This window comes from Zonotrichia leucophrys, chromosome 1A (genome assembly GCF_028769735.1).
Source record: "Zonotrichia leucophrys gambelii isolate GWCS_2022_RI chromosome 1A, RI_Zleu_2.0, whole genome shotgun sequence".
NCBI classification, from domain to species: domain Eukaryota; kingdom Metazoa; phylum Chordata; class Aves; order Passeriformes; family Passerellidae; genus Zonotrichia; species Zonotrichia leucophrys.
Window position 1 is genome coordinate 38095658 of NC_088170.1, and position 18457 is coordinate 38114114.

Genomic DNA, 18457 nt, shown 5'->3' on the forward strand with positions numbered 1-18457 from the left:
GTGAACTCCTTTTCTGTTCTTCAGATTTGTGCTTTCTGCTGAAAGGAGAAAAAGACTTGGGGCTAAAAGCAAATGCCTTAAGCTTCACCCAAGTAGGTGAATTTGCTCTTCTTAATTACCAGATATTGGCTTGCTGAGCCCTTTCCTTTCCTTCCTCACTTATAATTTAGAAACCAAATGTGATTTCTGGAAAAGAGTGAAATATTGCCAGTTACAGCTTCTTGAGCATCACACTGTTCTGTACAAAATGTGAGCAGTGCTGTGTTTGCTGGTTCCCACAGTTGTGGAAGGAGCTTTAATTTCTCTTTAATTGAGGCCATCCACTCCTATCATTGTGTGGGAGAAGGCTTCCAAATCTTCAGGCAACAAGCAGATCATGAAATAAAATGCAAAGAAAGGGAGTACAGAAGGCATTTTGACGTAGAACTAAGAGAATGTGGCATTTTTCCAAAAGCAGTCTTTAATTTTTCCTCCTCTTGAATATGAAATAATGGGAAACTCTAAGTTTGGAGGAGGAGTGCTTGCTTGTGTTTTTTTTTAATGCTGACTTCTACTGGCATGGCAAAACAGCAGCATTTTTCACAGACTTTCATCCTTGAACCTCCAGGTGAAATGTACATTCAGGCAATAAAAGTACCCTTTAATTTAATATGATGATAATAGTAATAATAATAATAGCAATCCCTACTGAATTTGCTTCACTATTGAGCTGTGATTAAATTCCTGTATGGTATTTGGTGGTGAAAACAGCAGCTGTACTAGAGAGATATAACAGAACCAAAAAGGTTTGGATGATGGAGCAGAAAGCAGATGAATTCTTATGATGTGTCAAAACATTATCACAAGATTAATTGTTGCACTCATTTGGAACATGCAGGCTGTCTCCTTATATGCTTTTTACCTCAAAAGCTCAATTTATAGCAACTCCAACACTCTTCTGCCTTTCCTCTCTGTACTCAGGTGTCCTTCCTGTTTGTAGATAATACAATTGGACTATCTCAATATCTGTTTTCTTACTGATAACTCAGTATTTGATTAGGATTCCTTTTGAGGAGTACAGTTGACTTCCTCCATGTAAAAAGTGGTAATAATTAACAAATCATATTACAATTATACAGAGCTCTTCCTTAAAAGTTGGTTGGTTTTTTTTGATTTTTTTTTGATCGGTTGTGTCCTGAGGGTCAATGTCTTTTCCTGAGAAACTGTTGGAGAGGAAGCAGAAAAAGCAATTGTTCAGCAGTCTCAAACTGTCAGACACCTACTCTGGGAAAGCCAAATTTAATTATTTCCTGTTGGACATATTTGCTGAACTGAACTGAGACTGCAAACAGAGGATGTGGTTACACAGACATTTCTTTTAGTGGTGGGGCTGTCTCAGACAGCTCCCATTCCCATTTGCCTTTTCCCCCCTCCCCACCGTGTGCTGTCCCCTCCCTCAGCAGTGGTGTGGAGTCTGTGGAGATGCACGCTAGGCCAGGTTAGAGACCTGATTTTTAATCTGGCTGTGTTCTGTTCCTCTCCCCCCAAATAAAAAACGGGGGAGAGCTGCAGGAATGCATAGCTGGAGTGGAGGAGTGCATTAGTAAGAGCTACAGCTAAAAGGAATTATAGTTTAAAATTGTTCCTATGATTATTCTTTTATGTGTGGGTGTTAGATGAAATGGATGAGTTTGTGTGAATTCAGAAATGAATTTCTTTGTCAAATGCTCTCTTCAGTTTTTCAGGGATGCTGTGTGTGTGGTTAATGTATCTGTTTTACCTCCCAGCCTCTGAATGCTTTCTGGGGTGCAAACACTGCTGAGTGGCTTCTTCAGGGGAAACAAATGGCGTTGGGCTGAGGAGAGTTTTCATTACCAGACTCAGATGTGCCCCACTGGTCAGTCAGAGCCTTCAGATGGTTAAATGTGGGCTGTCCTTGCAGAGGGTGAGCAGTGCATGCAGCTTGTACAGGCATCTGCCCTCAGCCTGATCCTCTGTTTTCACATGTGAAGAAACAAAGCTGTTAACAGTATTTCACTTCCTTTCATCCTTTCCTATTTCTTATTCAAAACTCTTTTTTTCCACACAGATAAATCTTAAAAATTGTCACTTAGTGCGGTAATGTAATTGTTTAAATTAGTTTGGTTTATATTTCAGAGATTGATGTAATGAATTTAGTTTGTGCAACATTCCTTTCCATTTCCCTTCCCCATTTTCTTGTGTGTGTGTGTGTGGAGCATCATTATTCTTGTGAGAAGAAATATTTTGGATTTAGGCACACAGCCATATTGATAACATCTCTTCAAGAGGGTGAGATTTAACATAGAGTCACAAGTATTTTTAAATCCTGAAAACTAAAGGCTGAGCTTTTAATTGGAGATTTCTGTACCTTAACCTCATGCCATCCATCTGCTTTTGCTCTCCTGCTGCAAACTAGAGTGTTGACTACTTCTGCTTATTCTTCTTAATTAACTGGGGCTCCCTTTTTCTGCTTGTTTGAGCCCTGCTGATCCAGAAAAGCAGAGTTTTTGTGGAGTACAGCAGAGGAAGCATGGTAGCTGCTGCTGCATGTGCCAGCACGTTATTTGTTAACAGCTTATCACCGGGGGCTGCCTTTTTGGCGCTGAAAGAAAAACTTTCTCCTGGACGGGGTCAGGAGTTGCTGCTGCTGTTGTCTCTGCTTGCCATGGATGCATATTGAAATGTGTGTGTACCTCAGTGCAGGGGGCTCTGGCATAAAGCAGTGCAGAAACTTTTTGCCATCTTCTGGTGAGGCAAATCAATGTGCTGACTGCACATCATCTGAGTATCTTCATGTCAGGGGAACAGGAGACTGAAATGATATGTCTAGTTCTGTGAAATTAATTTTGGTCTGGGACAGTCTACATCACGGATTGTTTCAACCTCAAATGAATGTTTCCTGTAATAAATGGCAATTACAACTGGCTATAGGCACAGCAGGGAGGGGATGTGTGGTGCCTTGAGCCCTCCCCTTCCCGTGGTTTAGTGGAGCACTGAGGATGTATCTTCATTGCACAACTGATCCATATGGCTGACACCCTCTTTGGGCTGACTCAGATGAGATCATCCTTTACACACAGCCATAGCCATGTTATGATGAACTCCTTCGCTCTGCAGTTGTTTATATGTGTGATGGTACAGCTCTGAGCAAAGATGAGACAGGATTCACTTTCTATCAATTACAGGGAAGCTTTTCCTCCTTCAGGCAGACACTTTTGGAAGAAAACATTGAAAGACTCTACTTGGATGATTAAAAAAAAATTCCCATTTTTGCCCTCCCTTGTGATTTTTATAGCAAGATAAGTTTCCCAGCAGAATTATGTGATTTCAGTCCACATTGCAACTTAATTTCTATTGCACTGTGCAAGATGGACCTGCATCCAGATGAGAGCTTTCTCTGGGTGACTGGTAGGGCTATGTTAATGTTAAGCCTAATATAACTGGCCCTAAATTCTCTCTCATGTGTCCTGTTGGAGATGATTTACAGGAGCAGATCACTTGAGTCTGAATCTTTTTAAAGCCTCCATCTGAGAGACAGGCTGGGTGTTGGAAGGGTGGGATATGAATTCTGCGTTGCTGTGTTCCCATCAGAGTTACGAGTCATGCCAGTGAGTTTCTGTGTTGTTCAGGCATGCTGAAACTCCAAGTCACCAGTGAAGGCAATAAGCCATTGTAATCACTGGAATAGCAGCCATTTGGCTTGAGCATGTAAACACTGACATACAAACTTTTCCATTGGATGGAGGAGTTTATCAGCAAGATGAGACTTCTGCATTTCTTAGAGATGACACTGTTTTTTCTTCAGAAAATCTAGGACAGTAGAGTTCTGCCTGCATTGACTGTAGTGAGAGGAAAAAGGAGTGCTGGAGGAATGTTTTGATTGTGCTGTGGGCAAAGAATAGCAAAAGCAGTTTAACTGTGGAATTTTGCCAGAAAATGTTTCAGTTATCAGATTAATCTTTGCTCACTCACTGCAGCGTAGAAGGAACAGTAAAGAGTTTGTCTTTCATTACAGTTGTAAGGCTGTTCTGCTAAATATTTGTGAAGTTTGGCTTGTTAATTTTGAAGGCAGGGTGTGTCTGGGTTTTCTGTTTTTTCCTCTTGAAGCTGGATTGAAATTCCATGAAGTGAGTGAATAACGACAGGAATATCCTTATACCTGCAGCATCTCTTACCTCAGTAGCACATACATATTGAAAAAAAAATATTGATGACTGTTCATGCCTATTGCAAGCCAGTTATCTCCTGTTTGGGGTTTATGTGACCAAGCAGTAAATTGCAGGATGCAATACTTTAACTGTCTCAGGCTGAGCAGGAACTTTGTTGGCAAATGGAACTAAAAGTTTTAAAGTTGACCTTTTATTGGCCAGAGTATCTGGAATAAAACTTTAGTTCTTAGTAGAGAAAGTAAGAAAAATGTCTGATGTCTGGGAGGATGAGATTTAAATGCGAGAACAAGGGTCTCTAAGCTCCTGAGAAGGCTAATGAAAGTGTTGGAAAGTCAGGAGAGGTAAATAAGCTAAGGCAAGGAAAAAATGCACTGAAGATATACAGTTATAAAACTGATACACAGTATATAACTGATACATAACCAGTCTGTATTTTATATTTTATAATTTATATTTATACAGAGATTATTTTGACTGGTTATGGGGTTTCACTTCTGTAGAAAATTAGCAGATTGCTTGTTCCAGGACAGGCAGATCAAGAGAAAATTCACTGTTGGACTTGTCTTGATCCAACTGAGGCTCTGGAGAACATGGATCTTAAGTGCTGGAAACTAAATGGAGCAGCGTGGTGATTGTTCAGCTTTATCAGTGCTGTTGCAATCCTAAATTGGAAGGTAATATTCAGCAAACCAAGATTATTGGAAATTAGTGATTGGCCAGCAGAAGTCTTCAAATGAAATGCATCTCTAACTTTTCCACACTTCCCTGTTGTGAAAAGTGGTTTCAGGGTACCTGAGTCTCCAAAAAAAAAAAACCAAAAATCCCAAAACAACAGCAAACTAAAAAATAAAAATCCCACTCAAAACCAAACTATGCCAAAAACTTGCACTGAAGTCAAGATTTAATATATGGATAAATTTCACTCACTTATAATTTATGATTTAGGAACCAACATCATCACGACTAAATTGTGATGTTATGTGCTTAATGCTGTCAAGAAGAATGTTCCAGCAAAATTGCTGGATCCTGTTAAATCCTCAGGTACCTTGTTCATCATGTTGGAATAGCAAACTCTTAACAGTGGTTAATTGTTTGCTATCTTTGTGGAAGACTTTCCTTGACTTCTTGAGGCCCGTTTGCCTTGCCTGTTAGGAAATCTAGGATCTGCAATTCTGTAAAAAGTACATTGTAAGTACATCCTTCATTGTGTAGTCTTGCATCATTATTATGTTATAATTACAGTTGTATCAGTTTGACTGCTTTATTAAAGAAAAATAATTACTTATTATGAGTTCTCACATTAAATTAATTAAGTAGTTGTAAGTAATTTTAAATATTGACTTGATGACAAATACTGTGAGAGGTGGCAGAATGACTCCTTGATTCTGTGATAGAGCCATGATTAATGTGTGCTGGCACACTTTTTGGAGAGAAAAATAGGAACATTCTCTGTAAGGGAAGTGGTGTCCTTACTTGTTGTATTTTTTTTTCCTTTGATACCAGTATTGTAAATCCCTTCTCCTTCAAATTAGTGGAATTAAGTGGAAGTGAGTGGACCAAGCAGTGTGCAATTCATTACTTGTATCTCCTTCTAAACAGTGTAAACAGAATAAAATTCTTTTATTTGTTGGGGATCAGAGAACTCACATTTTGCATTGTGCTTATTGTTCAAGAATTGAGATGCTAATCACTCTAACTGATCTTACTCCTTCTGATGTTGAGGTAGAAAATAGCTTATACTACTTTTTAACAATTTTTTTTCTTTTTCAGTGGAACTATGTTAATACTTATGTCCAAAGTCCATCTGATCTGAAGTCTGTATTTAGGGAGGTGCCTGTTTCTTTTTTATTATATCTTCTTAACAAAATACCATGGCATCCTGACTGCAGTTCTGTGCTTCTGATGTCTAGGAAGCTCTAAAGTCTGAAAAACTTGGAGGAGGAAATGGAATAGAAACTTTTATGATGTGTTTTTTTTTTAGGTGGCTAAGGAAGTAGGAGTAAATGTATGGCAACTTCTGACCCTTTTTATTGCCATTTGAAACAACAGTCTTCCACAGCCCCCAAAATAATTATTTTCTAGTAAGGTGCTGCTGTGTATGCTTCTTAGTACTGTGTATGCCTTTTAGAACTGTATTGCCAAAGAAAATGGAGTGTTACTTCAGTACATTTATGAGTTTTTAAGGTGCATGAGATGATTCTTTTCCTCCTCCTCTGAAATGGGGTTCCAGTTGCTGTCTTGACAGATGTCTGTAATATATTTTATCTTTTCCCTGTTTTTGTGTGAATGTATAACCTGGTGTCATAAACTAGTTAAAACAGTTCTCAAGTTCTACTACCAAATGTTTAAGTAGATGTTTAGTGATTTCAGTAGAGGGACTAGAAAATTGAATATATGATTTGGTGACTATTCTGCCTTAGTAAATCTCAAACAATGTCACATTCTTCAGAACTGACAAAGCAGCAGTCCTAAAATAAAAGTTCTGCTCTGCAAGTAGCATGGTGTGTGCATACCAGCGTGGCAGTCTTGATGGTGTTTCAGTCCAGCTTCTGTAGTGTGTACCAAATGAATTGAGGATTCTATTTAAAAAGAATCATGGATAAAGGACTTTGCACCTTACTCTTAAAGGATAAGATCGGCTGTGTTTGGTTGTTTGTTTTGAAATCTCTGAATATTTGTGTCCTGTTTTCTCTTTCAGAGACTGGGGAGAGAGCTGCTGGCATGGAAGTGAGCTGGGTTTGTCCGTGGGAACTGTGAGTAAGGTATGTGTTGTGTCCTTTTTTCTGTCTTCAGTCTGCACCTTTTGTTCTTAGATTTTGACATGAAAATTGCTTGTAGTCACTAAAAGGGAGGGATAGTATTGTTTAGAGAGAAAATATTTTGAATTTGTGTTAGTGTAACAGCTGTGCAGCAAGGACTTTATAGTGTCAAGAGTATAAACAGCACACGTGCACTTTTCTGTGCTGCTGAGCAATTAGTGAGGCTTCTTTCAAAGAAAGAAGCAGTTGAATTTGATATCCTTTGAATTGGCAAAGAGCAGCAGCAATTCTGATTGCCCCATCCCTACACCATGTTCTTTACTCACATTGTTTAGATTTCCGTGTTATGGAGTACTTGCTACTTCTTTTCAATAAACTGGTTAGCTTAAACAAGGCAATAATATTGGTCTTAGCTTCTCTGTGAATCGCTGAAGAAAATTCTTACCTGTTTTCAGTAGTGGGGAACTCCAAGGGTGGAAAGTCAGCTGATGTAAGGGGAAAAGGGAACAGAATATCTAGTAAATCACTTGCTGGGCCTTCCACTTAATGAATGTCATGCTGGGTGGCTGCATTAGAAGATGGCAATGAATGCAAAGAAGTTTGAATTCCACACCCAGTGGCCAGTGACGGGGAGGAGAGACAAAACCAATTCGGATTGCTTTAATTTTTGTAGACAGTTTCATACTGTCAAAGAATGTCACTGGAGTCAGAAAACTTCTTGTAGACTGTTTCAGGCTTTGGTTTCACACTGTACTTCACATGAGGTAACTGAAAGCTGTCATTTTTCTGTGGGTCTTGCTCCCTGTTTGTTTTTTCTTTCTTTGTTGGTTTAGGGGCTTTTTATTTGGTTTTTTGTTTGTTTTTAATGAGATCTGAGGAATCTATGGTTGCAGGGTTCAGATTGCTATCACAGTGAGAAAACAAGCATATAGCACGGTGTAGCTTTCCATCAGAACAGCAGGCTGAATTGACTTGCTCTATGGCTGCAGAGTCACTGCTTGGAGGAGAGAAGGTGAGAATTTCAAATTGTGGTGTGGTGATACAATATGGACATACAATCTCAGTCACAGCCTGTGATCAAACTGAGTTAGATAAATTGTAAAACTACTTCCTCAGACACACAAAAGAAAGTTGCCAAAAAACCTTGCCAAAAAATCCTTAAGATTCTGAAGTTTTCAGTTTTGCCTGCTGCTTTCTGCTGCAGTGAGTGCTTGTGCCAGGAACTGAACTGACTGAAATGTAACTACTTTATCTTTGTTTTAATTCTTCCTTTCCTGTTAAAAATTTATACATGTAAAGATTTATTTTCTTTTATTTTAGTCTGGATTTGTTCTCTGAGCTGTCTTTCCTGCCTTGCCTAAGTCACCACTTTATTATGCCCTGTGTCATCAGTTCTACACCCAAATTTCAATTCTTCTGTCTGGAAGTGTATTTTTTCGTCTGAGGCCTTACTTCCTATGCTTTTCTTGTCCAATGACTTTCTCATCCCAGTCTGCTCTAAATCCATATTCAGCAAGAGTTCCTCCATACTTTTTCAGCTGTGAGTTTCCAAGTCAAAGCTCACATCTGGCTGCAGATCATCAGCACTCCCTTTTCAGGTTTGCCGTAGCCTCCCTGGTTCCGTTGGTTGTTGGCACCCACTGCCACGTGCCTTTGCTGCTGGCTGATTCCATTGCTCCTATGGGGTGAGGACGAGTGCCTTGCCTTTGACATGAAGGAAGTTTTAAAAGATGCATCAGACAGTGATTGCAAGGGAGCCAGCCAGTCAGAAGGTGGTGGAAAGCAGGCAATCCTGTTCTAAACACACTGCAGTTCATCATGCTTTTCCTTGGCAGCAGTGCAGGCTCGAACAGCTTGCTCCCTTTCTCAGCTCCCTCTGTTTTGCTGGCATAGCTGTTTTTGTGGCCATGGTGAGCCACTCTGGGGAACACATCCTGCTGGAAAGAAGTGTTTTTCTCTAGATTATTTTTCATCTGGTCCAGTACATGTTGTCTCTGTAAGATTTATGCTGGTCTCACAATGAGGAAGGTATGAGAGTGGGAATGTGCAGCAGGCTGCCTAAGTTGGCACTGCTGCTAGATATTTCAGTGTGCTCTTTGACATTACAGTTGAGTTGTTCTTTCAGTGTGCTGCTCTTGCAAAGGCAGGTCAAACCTCTGCACAGCCTTGCACTCCTGCTTCTTCCTTTGCATCAGAGCTGGTGATTGTGCAGCCACAGGGCACGGCCAGCCAGCTGAATGATCCGGGAAAAAATGGCTTCTGATGTTTGGCTGAGTGAATCGTCTGCTGGCTCGGCTGACCTGAGTCACCCCGTGGGGGCACAGTCATTAGATCAGACAAAAGGAAAGCAGCAGGAGCCAGCAGCTTGATAGCAGTAGGCTGAATTCTTCTTTCAATTATGATGTTGAACTCTATTGTGACCAAGGCCTAAAATACATTAGTGTACCCACTGACACATGACACCTGAACACGACGTTTTTTTTTGCTCTTTTGTTCTTTAAACTTCAGCAAAAACTGTTATTTCTTCAGTAGCTATCATCTTCAGTCTCACAAACTAGATCATTCATTCAACACTCTGAGAGGTATGAGAGAATTAGGTGTCTATAAAGAACTTCACCAGTTTGAGGCTTAACATCCTCTGAAATTAGAAGGATATTGTCCTCATTCATGCTTTGAACTAAAGTAAGAACTCCAGAAATTGGTGGAGAGTTCATTTTTTTTTTTCCAGCAAGGATTGTTTGTTCTAAATATAATTGCTAATCTCAAAACTAGCTTTGGTATTATCAGTTCTCTGTGTACCCAAAGTTCCATGGGCTTGAAAGCCACAAAGTTCCTCCAAATACATATTGAGGAATGAAAAATATTTCTTAAAAAATAGCTGGAATGTCAAACTGCATTTCTTAGCTTTCTATTTGTGGCTTTGAGAAATTAATGTTTATTGATGATTTTCCAAGACCTCTTAAAAACTTTCTATCACTGCTGGATGGAGTGAAGCAAATGTTAATATTTTATGAAGGAAATATTTAGGGCTTCAGAAATACCATAATTGATGAGTGGTTGTTAAAATCATGTGCAAGGCTGTGTTTGTCTACAGCACAAATGATGCAGTTGATTGCTTTGCACTAGATATGCGTCTTTTCTCCCTCAAGTCCTCACATCTCTATACAGCTGTTCATGCCTTTTTTCTGATAACATTTCTTGCTGGCCCAAGCACATTTTGACTCTTGTACTGCTGGATTTGCTGGAGGTGGTAGCAGAGAGAGTGAAGATTCAAAGGTATCCATTGCACAGCACACATATGGATTTGGGCTCTTTAGCTCAGATCAAGTTGTACTCATCTCTGTTTTACAGTGTCTTCATTCCCATGTGTTGCAGTCTTTGCCTTTATAATACAGGCTTTGCAGTGCAGTGGCTTGTGATCATGGCAAAATGGACAATTTACACCTCCAAGTCACTGCTTCTGATCCAGAATGAATTTGCTGACTTTTTGGCTGCTTCTGCCCCTCTGGCCATCCCTGCTCCCAGTTACTCTGCAAGTGAAGGAAGCTGGTGACAGATTCATTTTGTGGAAGTCAAATGCATGTGAAATGTGTGTGTTAAAATAAAACTTCATCATCTAAGGTGGCCTCTTTTGAGTAATCTGCATAGTTTAGTTTCTTCACTTAAGGTGCGTCCTGAAGAAGAAGTCCTCAAAACTGTACCTCTCCCAGGATACAGTCCTTGTCATGTTTGCCTCACTGCTGACTCTGTTTTGTATTCTTTATGGACAATGTCATCATGCTGGCTCTCAATTAACTGGAGAAATAATTCTGCCAACAGTTGTGTACCTAAGTTAAGCTGAAAATAAAATAATTTTTTTAATACACCTTTGTAGGTCTTCCTGTTGGTGACTTTATTATCTAAAGATATTTCTTGTTCTGATTGTTATAACTTTTCAAGTTAATGTAGTGCCTCTGCTTCCACCTGCTGTAAACTTCACTTCTCCTGGGTTATTTTTTTAGTTTGTGATGACCTGGGGGATATAGTTCGTTTTGGGCATGTCATGGTATTCTCTTCCAGTCTTCTCAGTCATTTCAAAGATTTGTCCACTTGAAGCCACTTTGCCCCAAGATTGCCTCTTGGCTGGCTGATCTCAGCTGGCATCATAATTTCACAGAAGGCTGCTCATAAGTTTAAAATAAAAAAAACGTCCTGTCTGCTCAAAATAGCCCAGCTGCACACACATGCTGTTGCTGTTAGGTGCTGGAGGTTGCTTAGCGATTCTTAAATCAGTAGGAAATTTCTATTGCCCTGGCAACTTGGTCCTGCAATGCAAACAAGGGAAAGCTGTTAAGAGAGGTGTCCTTTCTTGATTTGGGAATTGCATTGTTTTGTGTTCTTTTCCCTGTGCTTCTCTGATTTTTACTCACTTATTTTAAAATTTCTTGTAAGTTTTAATTTTAAGTTAAAATTACTCTATGTTTTACTCTGGTTATGGAGTTTTCATGTACAGGAAGGGTGATAGTCCTTGGCTCATTTAAATACTAACTGTCAAGATCTTAATTTTACCATAAGTATGTGAATATTTCCAAAGTCATGCAGGGGCAATAGCATTCTCTCAGGAGCCAGGAGTTTTTAAGTTATGTTGCTATAAAACACAAACTACTGTCACAACAATACAAGCATGACCCATGACACCTGGGAGGAAACAGTTCTGCTCAAGAGAAACAGTGGTATTGCTTGTAAGTAACTAATCTTTGTCCATTTCTTACTTCTGAAGGCGTTTAAACACTTCAATTTCAGATAGACAAACACGACAGAATCAGTTTTGCACAAGGCATAGGATTAAGAACCACAGCCATAAAGAATTTTCTGAAAATTATTCCCTTTATCAAACCTGCAAACTACAAAGACTATACTGCTCTGGGACTTGTTTTACATGGTAGCTGTTTAAGTGCATCCTCTTGCCATTGCAGCACCATATCACAGTAAACATACAGGAAACCTGATTAGCTTAGTCATTGGTAAAAACATATTCTGCTTTGCATTTACCATATGACAACATTACTTGGAGAAATTTCTGTTAAAGCTGCTCATCCAGGATCACTGAAGGATAGCTCAAAGCCCATGAGGTGAGAGGGAAACAAAACAGACAGACACTGACCTCTCTGACCACCAGTAAACTAGTGAAAAGTAAACTGGGAGTGGGAGATGGGATTAGGATTAGTTTCCTGTCATTTTAGCTCCATTAATCATCCCATCATAAGGGCAGACAAGCACCAGTGTTGGCACAGGGGAGCAACAAAGGCATGAATCCAAGACCTTCCCTTTTGGCAAGAGCCAGCTTAGACCAACTTAGCTGTATCATTCAACCACATCCTCTGGTTAGACACTAAACTGGTACTGCCAACAGAAGGAGCAGTCCAGCCTGCTCATTGCTCACCTCCTGTCAGCCAGCACAGGCTGAACCAGATCAAGGAACTGCTCTGTGTTCAATTCAACCTGGTCATACACATACACTACTAGTTTTAATCTACGTCTGTTGCTGATCTGGCTTGCCAGCCAGACACACAAAAACTTGGTTATCCTGACAGAGAATAAGGCACAAGGAAGAAAAACAGAAATCGGGATGGCTACTTCTGGTAGCAGTCATCTTAAGGCATTATTAAATGACTTAATCTGTCCAACATTTATGTTGGATATGGACACATGCACTGTGGTGACACAGCTAGGTGTGTAGTTGGCAATAGAGTGGGGAACTGATTTTATTGAATACCCAGGAAATGAAGTCTAGTTTTCAGTTAAATAGATTCCCCAGTCAAAGGCAGTGTAGGGACAGAAGTGGGCAGCTGGACAGTGGAGGACTTAAAGGTTGCTTAAGCTGATGTTGCTGCTGTAGAACATCTGTGGTATCACAGCCACTGTTGTCCCAGAAGCAGCTGGCCTTAAAGTAGAAAAATGCCGTGATAGAAAGCTTTTGCCTGGTAAGGCAACGAATACAAATCCTTGAGGGTACTTAATCTGAAATCCTTATAGAGTATAAGAAATACTAGCTCTTAATACTGTCCATCAGCTTCTGGATGACTCATTTAAAGATCATGGCATGGCACATTTCTTTATGGGAAAGTTTCTAGTCTGGTTGGAAATGACAGGAAAACAAACATTGTAAAATTTTAATTAGGTTCTAGATATCAATAGTGTGTAACTATCTGATTGATCATTCTACAGTGACAGTTAATAGAGTGGTGTAACTGTCTGGGAAGTCTAGAAACAGGCTTATGTTGGTTGGCAGAAAAGGATTCCCTGTCTTTCACAGGACTTCCAAATACTGTAGCATGACTGTTTATAAATCCTCAAAGCATCTTTCAAATCCCTCTCTGCTCTCGTCAGACTTTTAATTGAACATAACTTAAATCAAACTCATCCAATTATAGCTTTTATTGTAGTCTTGAGGACTGGATGCCTTTTTTCTTTTTTTTAATTGTGGGGATGTGTTCCATACCAAAACTTGGCTCTGATCTGAAAAAGAGTTCTCTTGGAAGAGGCTGGATGTTTGGATGTACTGATGTTATCAGCTGGTTCTGTCCTTGTGAAGCCCTGGCACAAATGCTGGTGATGCTGCACGGGGAACTGCACCAGCTTAGCTGGAGTGTGAACCAGAAGACTGGCTCTTACACCTGGTTTGTTGTGTGTCATTGCAGAGTCTTGTGCTGGTCTGAAGCGGAGATAATGTGGAGGAAGGAGAAGACAAGCTTACCAAATGCATTTTAGTTGTTCATAATGGTTCATCCCAGTTGTGTTTCCTTTGGGGTGCAGCTCTACTTGGACTAACAGAATTGTTGTCCAAATTGTTGATTTTTAAAAAATTTAATTTTTTTTTAAATTTTGTTGTGCTGTTCTGCTGTACCATGCTGGTTCACCTGTGCCTTGTATAGGAATTGATCCAGATGAAAAATTCCATTTCACAGTATGGCCCTGCAAGCAGCCCTTCCAGCACAATTTCAGGACAGTGGCAGAGCGAGTGTCAAGCCATGGTTTGCTTAAGCTGTGTTCCTCTGATGTGGGACAAACACTGACTGACATGCCAACTAGGATTAAGATACCTTCCATCTGTGTCTTCTTTTTCTACATGGATTAGGAAATGTGCAGGTCCAGGTGCAGTTCTAGATAGTCCAGCTGCTGTGATGAAGTTTCAATGGACAATTTAATGGAGAAACTTTGGTTTATAATCTCAATACCAATTAAAGCCCTTTGGTGTGGTGTTGCTCAAGGACACATAGCAAAAGGGTGTGTGACATGGGTCTCTTGCTCCTTGTTGTGCTGTAGCTGGCTCTGCTGGACTGCTTTTACTGTGGCTTGGTACCCTGCTTTTCCATAAATGATAGTTTCAGTAGTCTGGCTAATGTCAATGTACTGATTAGGGAAATAGATTCTATTTTACAGCACTGTTGTTAAAGTGTTTGAAATGGGATTTTCCTAGTTCATTATGCAGGTTATAAATTCCCCTTGAAAAGAAAATCCAGTGTGTTCGAAGTTCCTAAGGACATTTGCTGTTTACCTAATTGCAGCAGATCTTGCATATTTGAGACATGTCAAGGATTCTTGTTCCCTTTTGAGAAGAGGAAGAAGATCTTTCTTTTCCAGGGTAGATTGAGGAGGGAAGGTTGAGAATTCTGCCGTTGCCTATCCTTGTGGGGTGTGTTAGATATGTCTGTCACCTGTTGGTGATTTCAGGCCTGGCTGCACTTGTGCTTCCACATGAGCTGGCCCCCGTGTGGAGCCAGGCAAGGTGGAATGGCTCCAGTACATCTCCTTCCATAGAGCACATTGGCTTTGGCTGCTCTGACTGGTGACAGCAGCCCTTACCAGCCAGCCTCCTAACTGGGCAATTACTCTGCATTTAGCCCCTTTCCACAGGTCTCCCATCCTACAGGGACAGGGCCTCAGGCCAGCTGTTCTTGCTTGGGGTTTAATTCTTTCCAGCCTCTGCAAAGGTTGTTGTGCTGTACCAAACTCTCTTCTTTTAAATCTGTGCTTTAAGGGTCTGTGTTTTCAGGTTTTCTCTATCCATTATTAAGATAAGGGCATGATTCCAACTTTTCATCTTTTCAGATTACTGTTACAATTTGCTTTCAAATATATATGATTTCATGTTTGCTTTGGACAGGAAGAATATCAAGGAAGGAGTAGGCACTTTCTAGCCAGATGTTAACTGAAGTAAAGCAAATACTTCACATGGCAGTAAGGTTTGGCTCAGTCTCGTTTGTTTTGTTTTAACAAGCGCCAGCTTCAGTTGGTGGTTTTTGTTGTTTTCTGGTTTTTTTCTCCACCCTTCTTTTCTTTGCTTCTCTTCAGATCATGACATAGGGTCCTGGGAATGCATGTATGGCAACATGGATGAAATAACGTCTTCTTTACCAATGAATTCATATTGTTGTCTTAAATACACACTGGAAAAATTTTTGAAACAAATTTTTGTACCACTTCTAACTTTGTTCTGAATATTGCAGAACAAATGGTGCTTAAGTATGCAAGTGGGGAAAGTGACTATTTGAGCTCTTTGTCAGCTATTGATGTGTTGATGTTGTCTCACTCATCCAGGTTAATTATGAGTGTTAAGTTGGGAATACTTAATAAAATCTATATTGCTAAAATCCTTGTTTCGAGTTTATGCTTTTTGATTGGTTTCTGGAGGATTATCCTGATGGTTTTGACTTTGCTTTACCTGCATCTTTTTAAAGTTGAAGGTTAGCATCTGCAAGTACCTTTTACTTGCTAAATTCCAGCAGTGCAGCTGAGTCTTCTGAGCTGAAGCAGCAGAATGCTAAGGAGCAGGAGACTTCCGTCCCCATTAATCAAAACCAAAAATGATTGCCCTTGTATAATGTCCGTTATTGTTTAAATGTTGACACAGTAACCATTTCACTGGAGACTTGCAGCTGGTTTGTTTCTGTTTAAATTACTGAACAGAACAGAATTTTAATTTGAACATAGAAGTGGTTTTTGAATACTTATTTAAAGAATTAGGGAAATATAATAAAACATTTTAAAATTACTTATTTTGTTAAAGCCCTTTATATGTTGCACATTTTGGTTACTGTAGCTGAGGTTTGAGACAGAAAAGCTTTTTTGTGTATGTGGAATATTTTTCTTTTGTTCACTTTCACTGATTGTGAATGGGGAGGACAGAATGGAACAAGAGAATTATTTTTTGACATGCAGTTGATTTTTATCTGAAAATCCTTGTTTGTTGTACTCAGCTGGCCTTCCAGGTTTATTATGAAGGATTACTTTACCTGACTGGATTTCAAATAGACTGTTGTTAAAACATTATTGTCGATGTAAAGGACAGTAGTCAAGAGTTCAGCAAGGTTCACTCACTGGAGTGAATCGAATCTGTTCTTCTCAAGAGTGGGTTCCTAAAATACCAAAAATTGAGAATGTTCTCATACTTTTCTTAGAAATTATAATAATCTGTAGTTTCATCAGTGGTTTCTGTGGCGATACTGTTGGAGGTTTTTTCAAGTTTTTCAACTGCTGAGTTGAGCAAGTTTCATTGGATTTCAACTGACGATGGTCACACCAACTCAGCTTGTTTCTCTCTACCATGGAGGACACCATGATGAACTGGACATATGGCTAAGACTCTCATGTGAGATTTATGGTCTCTTTTTTGCTGTTTTGTCCTGCAGGTTGCCATCACGAAAGCCAAAGTGGATTTCTCCGGGGTGGTGTGCCTGCCCCCTTCCGTCATTGCTGGGAATGGGCTGGACGGAGGAGGGGCTGGCGACAATGACGATGAGCCGGTGCTGGTGTCCCTGTCGGCGGCGCCCAGCCCGCAGAGCGAGGCCGTGGCCAATGAGCTGCAGGAGCTCTCCCTGCAGCCCGAGCTGACCCTCAGCCTCCAGCATGGCCGGAACCCCAACCTGCCCCCGCTCAGTGAAAGGAAGAACGGTGAGTGGTACAGCATCCTCGTGTCTCACGTGGTGTGTCCTCACCACGTGGTGGTGTCATGGTAGATGTTCTGATGACAGCTCTGCTTTTTACTATGACTTTTTTGTAGGAAAAACTAATGATCCAGAGTTCACAAAATGTATTTACACTGATCAGTTGGAAGGATTGATGTTAGTGCCTGTGGAAGTTCCACAGAGCTCCAGTGATAGATGCTTTATATTATTTAGGTGAATGTGGTGGTTTGCAGGGGTCCCAGGATGAGGGAAGAGACAAGAATCTTGACTCCATGTTTCAGAAGGCTGATTTATTATTTTGTGATGTATATTGTATTAAAACTATACTAAAAGAATAGAAGAAAGGATTTCATCAGAAGCTTTGAAAGGAAAGGAAGAGAAGGAATGGAATGCTAACAAAAAGCTCGTGACTCTCAGAGTCTGACTCACTGATTGTGATTGGCCATTAATTAGAAACAAACAACATAATTAGATTTATTATTTTATGATCTATATTATATTAAAATTATAGTAAAAGAATAGAAGAAAGGATTTCATCAGAAGGCTTGAGAGGAAAGGAAGAGAAGGAATGGAATGCTAACAAAAAGCTCGTGACTCTCAGAGTCTGACTCACTGACTGTGATTGGCCATTAATTAGAAACAACCAACATGGACCAATCAAAGATGTGCTTGTTGCATTCCACAGCAGCAGATAATTATGGGTTTTTTTCCCCCTCTGAGGCCTCTCAGCTTCTCAGGAGAAAAAATCTTAGCAAAAGGATTTTTCATAAAATATCATGGCTACAGGTGAATACCAGAAAAAGCTTCCCTGTACTTTGTGGTGACTGGGTTGTGCAAAACTGAGACAGTCAAAGGAAGTGTTAGCTCACCTTCAGACTGTAGCCATCTGTAGATTTTTCTTTGTCATATTGGTCTGCACTTGCCAAGGATGAGTAACTTTCTCACTCAAAGGTTCTTTCACACTTTTGGAAGAAGAAGCAAGACCTAGAGTTAAAAATGAATGTCCCAGGAGGCCTTCTGATCCTAGAGTGAGAATGGCCTGTGCACGTTTATTAACTTGATGGTATCTTATGGGCATCTGTATAGTGGGTTACAATATAGTGGCAAAATGCAAGGCTACTCAGTGGCCAGAATTCTTGGCTTTGAAAGGCTGTTAACTGTCTGAAGCTCAGGATCACCTGCCATGAAAGCCTTTGCATGTTCAGCCTCATCCTTGTGAGAGGGGGATGAAACCATTTGATAAGTGATGGCTTCTGTTTGTGAATTCCTTTTGGTGATCTCCCTTCACTCCATCTTCTGAGGTGTATTTTAGTAACTCTTGGCAATATGAGGGCCTTGCTGCAGTCTGAATTCATGTCACCTGCAGGGCACTGTGGATTTGAGCGCAGTCAGCTCCTGTGTGCCTTAGTGTTGGACATTATGGAGTTACATGACACAGCATATGAGAAATGCTGGGAAGCTTCAGAGTGGCTTTATAGCCACAACATAATGCTTATGGTTAAGTGATTTAGAGTATGTGCACTGAAGGACAGTCATTTGGATTGAAGGGGTATCTCACTTAACATGGCTGGATCTTTATATC

The 18457-nt window shown here is 40.2% G+C and overlaps 1 protein-coding gene and 1 long non-coding RNA gene across 2 annotated transcripts in view; both read left to right on the forward strand.

The window, feature by feature from the left end:
• The first annotated feature begins 21 nt into the window (after positions 1 to 21).
• On the forward strand, positions 22 to 16670 carry LOC135442494 (uncharacterized). Its single transcript, XR_010438673.1, has 3 exons — positions 22 to 92; positions 6868 to 6931; positions 16600 to 16670. It is a non-coding gene; the product is annotated as an uncharacterized LOC135442494 (long non-coding RNA).
• A 123-nt stretch (positions 16671 to 16793) lies between these two features.
• MRTFA (myocardin related transcription factor A) overlaps positions 16794 to 18457 on the forward strand; it is a 77289-nt gene continuing 75625 nt past the window's right edge. Inside the window, exon 1 of the mRNA XM_064702348.1 lies at positions 16794 to 16861. The gene's annotated coding sequence lies outside the window, so the exon portion shown is untranslated. The remainder of the gene's footprint in view (positions 16862 to 18457) is intronic.